Consider the following 12,270-nt stretch of genomic DNA (forward strand, 5'->3'; position numbering starts at 1 on the left):
TCTATGTAATGACATTTAATGCAGATTGTTTTCAAAAACAATGAAATTAAAGTGCCAATCCATATTTTTAGTGTCTCTGTTAGATTATAATACACGTATTTCTAAAATCTGTTTTAATTGATTTCTGTAACACCTACAAAAATCAAAATTAGGTTTTAATGAGTTCCAAATTTTTAATATGTAAAATAAAACCAGACTCTCCCTCTTTACTCTTTTCCTTTTCTTATAGATGTTGTGGCACCTGGGGGATCAATATCAGATTCTTTACAAAAGACATAAACATAACTTCTAAAAATTATCTGAACACATGCTGTCTATGCTTTAAGAACTCATACCCAAAGAAAAGATTACACAAAGATTGTTACATCTCTATACTCCAGCATATTGCATATGAAATTCTTGTGAAGTCAAAGCAATATAAATAACAGTACATTAAAAGATGATGTTGGCCTTGATTTCTCCAATGCATATAGATATAGTGTAGTTTGCTGTTTTTTTTACCTTAATTATTGCTATGATCTGAATATTGGTATCTCCTCCAAATATATGTTGGAACTTTATACTCTATGTGGTAGTATAAAGAGGTGGGATATTTTCAAAGTGATTAAGTCATAAATCACTTAATGAATGAGATTAGTCACCATCTTTGTAGCAGAAAGCAAGCCCTCATTAAATATCCAGTCGGCTTGGCACCTTTATTTTGGATTCCAGAGCCTCTAGAACTATGAGTAAAAATATTTTGTTTATAAATTACACAGCCTAAGGTGTTTTGTTTTAGTAGCCTGAATAGACTAAGAATAATTAAATAAGGGCAGACTTTTAACAGAAGGAACATGAAAATATGAAAGCAAGCAAAGTCTGGTAATCCTCTCATGAAAATACTGTTCTTTTCCAGAATCATAAAATTAGGTGAAACTTTTAATATTTGTGTAGTGGAAGGTGGACAGGGAGGAAGCCAAGTCTTTTCTTACCTTCATTTATAAAATGTTTGCCAGATTATTTTTTCCTTAATACAATAGACAAATATTAGAGGTAAATACAGGTGAATGTTAGTTTACAGCTGTATTTAAGACATTCATAATAAAAACCAATTAGTATGCTCTTTGAATTGAAACAAAAGAATGTGGGCTAGTGTAATAATTTCTATTCAACTATAGTACAAGATTAATCATAGTTACTATTTGACACAAATAAGGATGGTGAGATAACCCCAAACTTAACATAATTTCAAAATATCCTTTAGAGCTTATATGATTTAGAGTACAACAAGATTGATGCCAGTTTTCCTGGGCAGTTTCTACTGTATACATCCTTATAGAAAGAAAGCGAAATTAGGCCATGGAATCAATAATTACACAAGCAACTTTATCTTTAGTTATTTTAGCATCTCAATAATATAATTAAATTTTGTTTTCATAGATTTATTGCCCACTGTTGGAGCATCTTATATACATATATTTTTTTTTAATTAATAAATACCTGACTAATTACAGCTCTCAAAACAGTTTGGAAAATCTAGAAAGTTGTTTGAGTTTATTTTTACATGGATTTATGTATGATAGCCTTATATCAATTATAATTTATTGTGTTTTACTTCATCTCTATAAAGGGATGGACATTATTTAATGACATGCTTTGTGAGCAATATGACAATCTATAAAAAAGATAACAATGTTATGGAAAGATACTTGTACTTGAGAAAGAACCTCAATCTGACTCCACCACTAATATTCCCTGTAAAATGAAGTAAATAATTCATTTCTCCATTCCTTCCAAAAAAAGGTTAAACTAGGCCATATCCTAAAAGAACATTTTGTCTTAACCTATATATCTACACTTTAATTTGCTGAAAATCACTATATTAATATGAGCATAATTTATTATTTAAAAACCTAAAAATATAATTTCATATTCTCTAGTTCTTAATTTTTTCATAAATACAGGTTTAAAAGTCAGCACTTGGGAATATAGATTTTATAAGATATGTGGCACAGTCTAAACAATAAAAAATAATAAAAGCAAAACTGATAAAAATTTCAAATAATGCTAAAGCAAGCAAAGTATTCATTAGAGAAATGGAGAAATTTCTGTTTTGAGTTCTTATGGTAGAAATTGTTAACTGCTCATCAATATCCATGTTTTCCTCTTTTTCCTAAGATAGACTGTAATGCTTGGTCATCCTGGTAGTTAAGCATGGACATGTGACTAACATTTAGCCAAAAGAATATGAATGTGCTTCACTGCCAAGGTTAGCCCATAGACTTATCTCATTAAATATTTATGTTCTTTTCCCGAAATGAATCTTTCGGGGTCACCTTACAGACTTATAGTGGACATGTCAGTTATCCATGGGTCCTTGGATGGTTGCATGGCCAAATTAGTTCTCACACCCAGCCCAATTATATGAACAGGAATTAACTTCCCTTGTATTTGATCCAAAAGCATGTTTGGGTCTATTTTTAAAGTAGTTAACCTTCTCTAATGAGTTTTGAAATAGAATAAGAAAGAGATTATACTTAAATTGCCCTCAGTCTGCTTTGTAACTAACATATGTAAGTAATTACCTACTACATAATTCAATACACTTGGATTTAAGTTTGCTTGATCAAAATATGTAGCTACACTTAATTGGACAAGAGGATGATAAGCTTCATTACAAAATTAAGCATTGTGAGAGATAATGTTGGAGAACAGGTTACCTAACTTAGATGTGTGTTTGTGTAATTGCCTGGTAATGATATCTGTGATTACTACTACAGATAATGCAATCAATATAGGAAGTGTGTGTATTGCAGTGAATGGGATACTACATTAGCGTAAAGTAATCAGCCCAGTAGGGAATACACTATAAGGTCCTGACACTTCAATGCAGCTTTCTCAAATCTGCATTGTCACAGGCAAATGTTGCTAACACCATGGAAGAAATAGCAAATTTAAAGAATATTTCATGTATGATTGAGTCTGACTAGTGCTTTTTAGGAAGACTTTGTATGACATCTACCTTTTCCACTATCATGGTTGGAATGAACCTAAGAAATGACTTAGGAATCAAAGAGAGAATGAGGAAGAGAAGGCAATGAGAAATGTTAAAGAAGTGGATACAAGACTGTCCATATGCAGTCCCCCAGCTGCTGTTCCCATTCCCCACATCCCGCATACAACCTTCTCTCCTTTACTCCATACAAGACCGTGTATTTAGAAGCAGGAGATTAAAACAAGACCATACTGGCTGATCCTGAAATATTCTGATCTTAGCTAGTTTTGTTTTCTGCTTAAGATTCAGATCTGTTTTTTAAAAAACATTCCAAATCCCTGTGAATGTTAACTCAAATCTACTATGATGGGTGGCTTGTACACAAATAACTTATTTTACTGTGAGTTTCCTCTGAAGGCAATTGATACTTAGATGCTTGAAATGTAGGGTGGAAAAAGGCACACTCCTCAGACTCTTCAGACCACAATATTCTAGTCTTCACTAATTGGATGTTCCTTTAAACCCAATGAATAGCCTACTAGATATTTCACAATACATGCAGAAGTCACTGTCCCTGTCCCTTAGGCATAGATTTTAAAGCACTGCTGAAATGCTTAATTAAAAAAGTCTACTAGGTTTTATATATTATTCTTTATTATTCATTATTAAAAGACTTTTATAAGTTCTTTGTAGGAAGATCCTATTGCACAGATTAGAATCTCCGATAGTCCTTGGAGTACCAGACAATAAAAGGAAAAAAAAAATCTGTTAAAACACCTTTTCTCTGTCAACCAATGCAATGGTACCTTTAATCACTTCCTGGAGAAACAAGTGGTAAGATTTGTATATTGTTAAACTATTGTCTATGGAAACGAGAATGGAGATTATGTATTTGTAGTTCCATAAAATTAGAAACATGTAAAGTTGCACAGAAAATAATCTGATAGCCACTCTTCCTCCTGCTTCTTCTCTGTCAGGAAGCAGGTCCCCAAATTGACTTCGGTACCCATTTTGGGGGCTTAAATAAAACCTTGGCAAATCTCTATTCATAATAATTATTACAAAATTAGTCATAATTTTATCATAATATCTTTCTTCCAAACTGAACTTAGATCTTTAAGAAAACAAAGTGTGCTTTACTGAACTTTTTTATCCCCAAAGCCTAGTGCAGAACCTAGAAAAAAGCAGGCACTCAATAAAAGTTCCTTAAACTTAAATTATGAAAATAATGTCATCACTCTTAAAAGCAGGAGCACTTGCCATGTCATCTCACCAATAGCTTTGAATAAACCAGTCTACTACAAAATAAATAGCTTAATAGATAGCGAGAAAGCAGAGGCATGATATGAACATCTCTGCCCTTTTTTTCTGTTAGCAGATGACTTCTGTGGAAGAATATTACTTACACAGTGCTTTTAAATAAATTGATGGAGGACTTAAAAATCTCTTTCTCCTGGTCAGTAAAGTGCCAAGGGTGAACTATATTATCTCTCAGGTCCCTTCTTCAATAGACTCTTCATGGTAATAAATAATTAAAAATCAAATAATAATTAAAGATAAAACATGCAGCCAGATGTAGTTGTGCACACCTATAACCCCAGCAACTTTGAAGAGGCAGGAGGATCACAAGTTTGAGGTCTTCTGGCCAAATTAGTGTGACTTTGTTTCAAAAGAAAAAGTCAAAGAGAACTAGAAATATGACTCAGGTCTAAAGTGCCCCTGGGTTCAACCCCCACTGCCCCCAAATTAAATTATTGTAAAGAAATAAAGCAAAACATCCAGAAATAAAGTTTTTTGAAACTTGCATAGTCTCACTTTCACCACAGCAACCAGCCTTTCCTCTTCACACACACTTTCTTCTTTATTTGCAATTACACTTCCACAGAAATTGGTTATCATCTTAATAGAGAGTATCTCCTAGGTACTAACGAAGCAGGGTCAATGTTTGGTCATTGATTGGAAAAGTTAACAGATGTCAATTATTTGGTCAAAAATGAGAAAGAGCTTAGCTTTATGGTCAAAGTTAACCAAATTCTTTTTAGAAAACTATCAACTTAATAATTTTACTTTATTATGTATTGAGCACTTACTGTACACCAGTTATGATGTGATGGGAAAATGGTCTAAGTTTATATGAGCTTATGTCCTTAAGAATAGTAATACTTGGGGCTGGGGCTGTGGCTCAGTGGTAGAGTGCTTGCCTAGCATGTGTGAGGCATTGGGTTTGATTCTCAGCACCACATACTAATAAATAAAATAAAGGTCCATCATCAACAACAACAACAACAAAAAAGAATAGTAATAATCCTGCTGAGCATGGTGACACACACCCGTAATTCCAGTGGCCCAGGAAGCTGAGACAGGAGGATCGCTAATTCAAAGCCAGCCTCAGCAAAATCGAGGCACTAAGTAACTCAGTGAGACCTTGCCTCTGAATAAAATACAAAATGGGGTTGGGGATGTGGCTCAGTGGTTGAGTGTCCCTGAGCCCTGGTACCAAAAAAAAAAAAAAAAAAAAAAAAAAGTAACACTAAGCTTCAAGCCCGTTTTTAGATAAAGAAGCTAGAGTTTATTTATATAATAGAATAGCCTTTCCAAGCTTGCCTGGCTAATAAGTGGCATGGCTGGAATTCAAAATCAGGACTACCACTTCTACCACATGAGGCTTCATCTCAAAATCCTGTTTTGAATTAGTTTTAAATGCTTCTTTCTTGAACATATGTTTTCATGTCACTTTCACAGCATTTATCACATCAGACTTAATACACCAATAAATATACAATGTCATACCAGCTGCCATGGAGGGAGAGTAAGCCAGGTTGGGAGAACGTGGGGAAAACTTGGGGAGGAGTAGGGTATGAGGTTGCTGGCAGCAAGGCCATGAAGGTCCTTGAACAAGGACTTCAGATCGTTTCTCAGTTTCTTTTTTCTATCAGAAAGCATATTTATTATGGATAGTGAGTGAAGGAAAATGTCAGTATTCATGATAGAGAAAAGGTATGTAAGCCAAGGGGACTTTTACATTGATTAAAAAAATAATACCGTATTTTACTGTAATCATAAACAGTAAAAGGGGTGCATTTTCTCTCCTTTTGGTTTTTTAACTTGTATAATAAGCTAATAATAATCATAAGTTAAATTGAAATACCTCCTATATAGTCAAAGGAGAAAAACAAAAAGTTACAACTTAGACAATTCTGCCCAGCACTATTACCCCAAGAATTTGTTTCTATCATCCTCTTCTCTCAATTAATTTAGCCCACTTCACACCAAAGCTTTGTTAGAGTGGAGTTCTACCAAATGATAAAGACTGGGAAGATTTCTGTAATTATTAGAGATCAAATTAAAGTACAAAAAAAGTAGAAAAAGGACTGCCCTTTCCAAACTGCTGCTGACCAAAATGTGATATGACTCTGCTGACTCCATATTCCAGTGCTTCTCTTCAATGGTCTTATCTCTCCATGTGTTTTTTTTTTTTTGTTGTTTTTTTTTTTTTTTGATATGGGGAAAAAAAAGTTCTACTCTGGGAATTAACATTGAAGGAAATTTGCTTGTTGCACACGTGTGCTTCATCCTGCCTTCTCCAGCATGCTGTGCTTGGTGTGACGGACACAGCACATGCATTTGTTAGCCAGAGTGGAGGAGCTGAGGGTCTAGTGCATGCTATGATGATAACCTGCCCTGTAGATCAGCACAGGCTAGAGGAGACTCATCCTGCTTCAACATTGCTTCCACATCTTCAGGAACATTTGACACAGCTCAGGGGAGACTTTGCAGAACTCCGAGCTCCTCTCCTCTAGTCCAGTCAGATGCTCCTTGTAAAATGCAACCTGGTTCTTCATTGCTAGGTTTTTCTCTTCCATCTATTTAGCCAAGTGTTTTCCCTTAGAACATTCCTCCTCATTTGATTTCCTCTCTCAAAGAACAGATCATCAGTAGCCCTCTCTTAGTCCAGTTCTTCCACATTAATCAATTTTGATTTTCAGATTCTTTCTTGATGTGTTTCAGTGCCTGCACCTCAGCCAGAATTCTTTGCAACTATTATTTTTTATCTTTGTTTCTGGAAATGGAACCCAGTGTCTTGCCTTATGAACACCAGAATTCCATCAACAAGACTTCAAAGCACATGGAGAGGATTCCTTCATTCCATCAATCCATTTCCAAATCTTGGATTCCCAACACCAAGTTCATGTTTTTGTTCTTGTTCACCTTGAAGGTGATTTGGTGGAGGTGGTCCTTGCCATGATTCCTGCTTCTGTTCCTGCAGAAACCAAGTGCAGACCCAGGAGCGCCTCGGGCCCATCTACACGTACACCAGTGTGGAGGCACTCAGACTCTCTTACTGTACAGCAGGAGCCCAGATTGTTTCTCCATGTGTGATGGAAAGGCACCATAAGTTTGTAAGCTGGAAATGACATGATCTGATTTATGCTTTACAAGGTCTGGCTGCTGTGGAGAACAATCTCAAATGTGCCACGTGGTCTTCCAAAAAGAGAATCAAGTGAAATATGAGTTCCTGGTTGATCCTCTCTCACTGTGCACACTATGCTTACAAAAAAACCCTTATACTTAGTGAAATAGATGACATAAAAACAAATGGTTGTTTTTAAGCTAGGTCATGCATGATATTTGTTTTAGAAAGTTGTCTTTATAGAGGTATCAAAAATATTCCAATATTTAGCATCTGTATATTATTGTTGCTTAATTGTTAAAAGCAGCATTAGATAATGAGAAAGATTACTGATAATAATTTAAGCAATGAATACACTTTAAAAGAATATCTACTCTTATATAGGGAGGTGTATATTCTAATTTTGGTTAATTAGTAGAGTTAGTGCTGAATTTAAATACAGAAAATAAAGTGAATTTAATACAGGAAAATTATTCACATAGCTAATGATTTCCATAGAAAACACAATTTTAAAGCTAGTGTGGAATTCTGCTTATTCAGCAGTGAAGTTTTCTAATGATCTAAAGAGCCACTTGGGAGTAAAAGAAGTAAAAAATTCCAGCAGGATTTTGCAGAGGTTAGGTTTACTGCCATCAGGATATCAAATCATTAACCTAGAGGTCCATAAATCAGTGAAGCTTCTAACTTCTTATATAGCTGCTTTTTAGAGAAATGTGTGAATAACAGAAAACTGGAAAAGAGAAAAGACATCACTCAAACCAAGCCACTTAAAAATAACTGGGTATATCTACTCTAAACTTTACATCAAAACTTTGGCTTTTTATGTAGACTTTACTGCACATAGAATTTTATACATTTAGCTTATAATAATTTTGTATGCAATTAAACTTTTTCATAATTACCTTTGGATTGGCTCTAAGAAAATTCTGTTGCAAAGACAAGTCTAGTTGGCTATTGCTAAGAATTGTGATTATATACATTTTCAGATCATAAATAACAGGACTATAAACACCTTTGTGCACACTGATTTTACACATTCTGAATTGTTTTCTCTGGATGGAACACAAAAATTAGAAATATCAAGTTAAATGTTACAATATCTTGCAGTTCTTGGCAAATCTGAGTGGATATTTTCAGTCCTTGTCAAGCATTAATTTGTCCTAGACAAAGCAAAAGAGGACCTGATGCAGATATGAGAGCCAAGGTGATGGCCAGCATTGTCTTATCACCCTGGGTGTCAGTCCAGGGGCCAATGTACTCCTTGCATTACATTATTAAAACCTCATAACAATCTTCTGAGGGTGGCAATATTACTATTCCATTTTACAGATTAAAACTGAGGCTCAAAGAGGTTAAATAACACCTCCAAGATAATAAATATCCCAAAGAAAGGTGGTATTGGTACTAAGCCCTGATATTCTTACCACTATTCCAAAAAGATACGGCAAAAGTTATGAATTGATTTTTCACATCTTGTAGTAAAAGGAAACATGGGGGGAAATAGATGGATGATTTCAAATGGAAATAAACCATGAAGACCATATGAAGAAACACATAATAGAATATGAGGATGGAACAGTGGTTTCGATCATTGCTGTGATTTTCAAATTGGTCCTATGTGGACTCATTGTAGATAGAACTTTTCACATTTGGTCATATTTGAGCCACATCTGCCAAAGTCACTTTCTTCACTACTGATCCCCATATTCTGGGTTTCTTCAGAATTAATGTAATCTCCTTAAATCAGGGAACACCTTCAGCTCAGGCCTAGGCTTATAGAGACCGACTCTAGTTAGCAGAAGTATACCTACCATGAAAAGCATACCTTATAACAAATAAAATATTCAGATATATTGTTGGCACAGGTAAATCAATAGGGTACTGGGATGTGACCTAAAAAAAGGGGGTAAGCATATTGACTTTAATTTACAGAAAAGGAAACCCTTCTAACAACAGAAATAGTTTCTATCTCTAGTTCTCTATAGAAGAGAGAAAACTTGAGGTCATCAAGAATTTGGGTTGTCCTAGACTTAAGATTGAGCTAGAAAGGGGGAAGGACTCATATAATGGCATAAGGATGTAAGGAAACTGCTTCCTGGACATAACTGTAGGGAAGACTTTTGGGCCTGGAAAGAAACCTAAAGACAGTACAATTGAAAATCTCAAAAAGAAATTTCAAAACCATGCCCAACTCCAGTGTATCTATGGTCATCTTAGTACATGCACAAGACCAATGTAATTTTCTAAATATAGCTAAGGTTGCAATTTTAGTCTAACACAACATGAAGCTCCAAAATGTAGATCCATTTAAAATAAATAATTGTGAGAGTGTGAAAGGATGCAAAAAGAATGATACTGCAAGTGGAAAGGTTTTAGAAGACCAGCCAAAAGAGATACAGGAAGTCGGCCAACATCCAATCAAGGTATCCATGTTAATCATTTTCAAAGACATGCAAATTTATTTTTAATAAATTGACTTGATGTCTGGAATTTGCTTCAAAATAGCATGAAAGGTTTGGATGGGTAAGTGGATAAAGAGAACAGACCATGAGTAAATAACTGCTGATGCAGTAATAGACAGGGCTTTGTTACATTCTTTTTTGGCCAGTTTTTCTACATATTTGAAATTTATATGTAGAAATTTATATGTTTATAATGATTAACAAGACAAAGCAGGGACTAAGTCTTAAATATCTCTATATCCCTAGTGTGTATCTTTTTTTTATTATTATTGTACCAGGGATTGAACCCAGGGTAGCTTAATTACTGAGCCACATCCCCAGCCCTCTTTTATATTTTATTTGGAGAGACAGGGTCTCACTGAATTGCTTAGGACTTTGCTAAGTTGCTAAGGCTGGCTTTGAACTTTCAATCCTCCTGCCTCAGCCTCCTAAGCCTCTGGGATTACAGATGTGTGACACCACACTTGGCCCCTAATATATATCTTAAAGATTTCATGTGGTACATGCTTAAAAATGTTTATTGAATAACTAACTTCAAGAAAAGCAACCTTTCAGTCTTGATTTTCATCTTTATAAAACAGGAAAAGAGCGTTTACTTTCCAGAGTCATTCTGAATCAACAGACAGGGAAATGGAAAAGTATTTTGTAAACTGTAAAGTGCCACAAAGATATGAGCAGTCTTCAGACTGAGGACCCAGAACTAGAATTCAGTGATCACGTGCTCCACATCTGTATTCTGACCTTGATTTGTTCCCTACATCCAGCTACTAAACTCATGTACAGATCCTGGCACATTCGTTTTCCCCTTAGGGACAAAGTACCAAATGGTAGTGTAATTGCCAAGGGAAAATTATTACTCTGTTCTGAATTATTTCCATCATAAATCCAAAACCCGTCAAACAGGCTCTGTCACAAAAACGACAGGGTTGCTGTACAGTGATGAGAATTCCACATACAAGTGCCCCATAAATCCGTGAGTATCACCACCCTCCAAAGTCATTCTGAATCATGTGTTTAAATCAGTAGGGGGAAGCCAGGATGATGGCATGTTGGTCAACACTCTGGAAACAATGAAAACGAGGTGATTTACTCAGCCATCACTTAGAGAAATATCTCATCAATGATCTGCCTCATGTAGATTGTACACCATGAGAAAAGCACTACTGTGTTTGTCGGTCTTTAAATATTTTTCTGTTATATCAAAAGAAAAATACGGCTGTTACACTTAGAAATGATAGGGGACACTCATCCCAATTTCTCCTAAATTCAATCAAAGCTGCTATGGGAAATATTAGAGCCTGTCAGAGAAACAGTTTCAAGCAGTAGTGAGTGACAGAACACAGATAAGGCAGGACATACCTCTGTGTGTGCTGTGCATTTCCTCCTTCTCTAATCTTGGTAAAATATTCATCTTTACTCACAGAGAAATGAAATACCTAATCTAATTCTTTATGACTTAGAGTGATATTTTCCCGCCTCTCAGCATATTATGCTCTATTCCAAATTAGAGTTAAAAGCCACCCGATGCCATTGCAGATGAAATGTGGAAAGTAAAAGTACTTTTTATTACCTAGTGAGATAGAAAAAGGACTTTGACTATCTAATTCACTATGTGGAAAAAGTATATTTGTATCTTGAAAAAGGTAGCTATGCCCACTTGAAGTCACCTTTGGGGAAACAGGCATGTTAGTTCCATTTCTGGTACTTTGTTCTCCTTCTTAAAGTTGCTAAATGATAACCTAAAGAAGTAAAGGACAAAGCTAAACATATCAGCTCAGCCACAGGAGTAAAAAGTAAATGATAGCATTATTTTGATGCTAACAGTGCATTTGAGAATTTGTACCTACAAGGATTTTGGATTGATTTGGATTGATGAAGGAAATTTTCAATTCTTAGAATTAAACTTTTGAAACCAGCTTACAAGAATATATTACAATGACTGATACTTTTTGTTGTTTAGGACAGCAACTTGTAGACAATTTGCTAAACATCTTGAGACAAAAGTTAAGGGGGAAGTAGCTATTTCTAATTGCAACCTGTCTGTTATGTCTCTCAATTTTAGCTGCACTCCCAATGCCATAAAATTCAAGACATGTGATTTACATAAAAATATTTCATAAATTCTGTATTCCCAACTCAGAAAATAAGGATTTTCTTTATTGCTGATAACATTCAAATGAAACTTAGGAAAAGAAATTATAATAATGTTTTAACTACTTAATGATGATTAACAATTAAAGGACATTAATGATAAAGATTTATTGTGTTCTAACAGTGATGCTCATTAATTTTAATAATGGTCCCATGGTTGAGTCTTACTGTCTAAAAATGTACCCCTCATTATCACTGGTAAGAGGTAATTTTCTAAAATTGAAGCCATCAATGAAAAATACAAAACAATAACAAAAGTGTGCCAAGAATAT

At 34.8% G+C, this 12,270-nt stretch overlaps 1 protein-coding gene across 1 annotated transcript in view; it reads right to left on the reverse strand.

The window, feature by feature from the left end:
- Trhde (thyrotropin releasing hormone degrading enzyme) overlaps positions 1–12,270 on the reverse strand; it is a 377,691-nt gene that overhangs the window by 36,246 nt on the left and 329,175 nt on the right. The gene's annotated exons all lie outside the window — the stretch shown is intronic.

This window comes from Urocitellus parryii, chromosome 5 (assembly GCF_045843805.1).
Source record: "Urocitellus parryii isolate mUroPar1 chromosome 5, mUroPar1.hap1, whole genome shotgun sequence".
Taxonomy (NCBI): domain Eukaryota; kingdom Metazoa; phylum Chordata; class Mammalia; order Rodentia; family Sciuridae; genus Urocitellus; species Urocitellus parryii.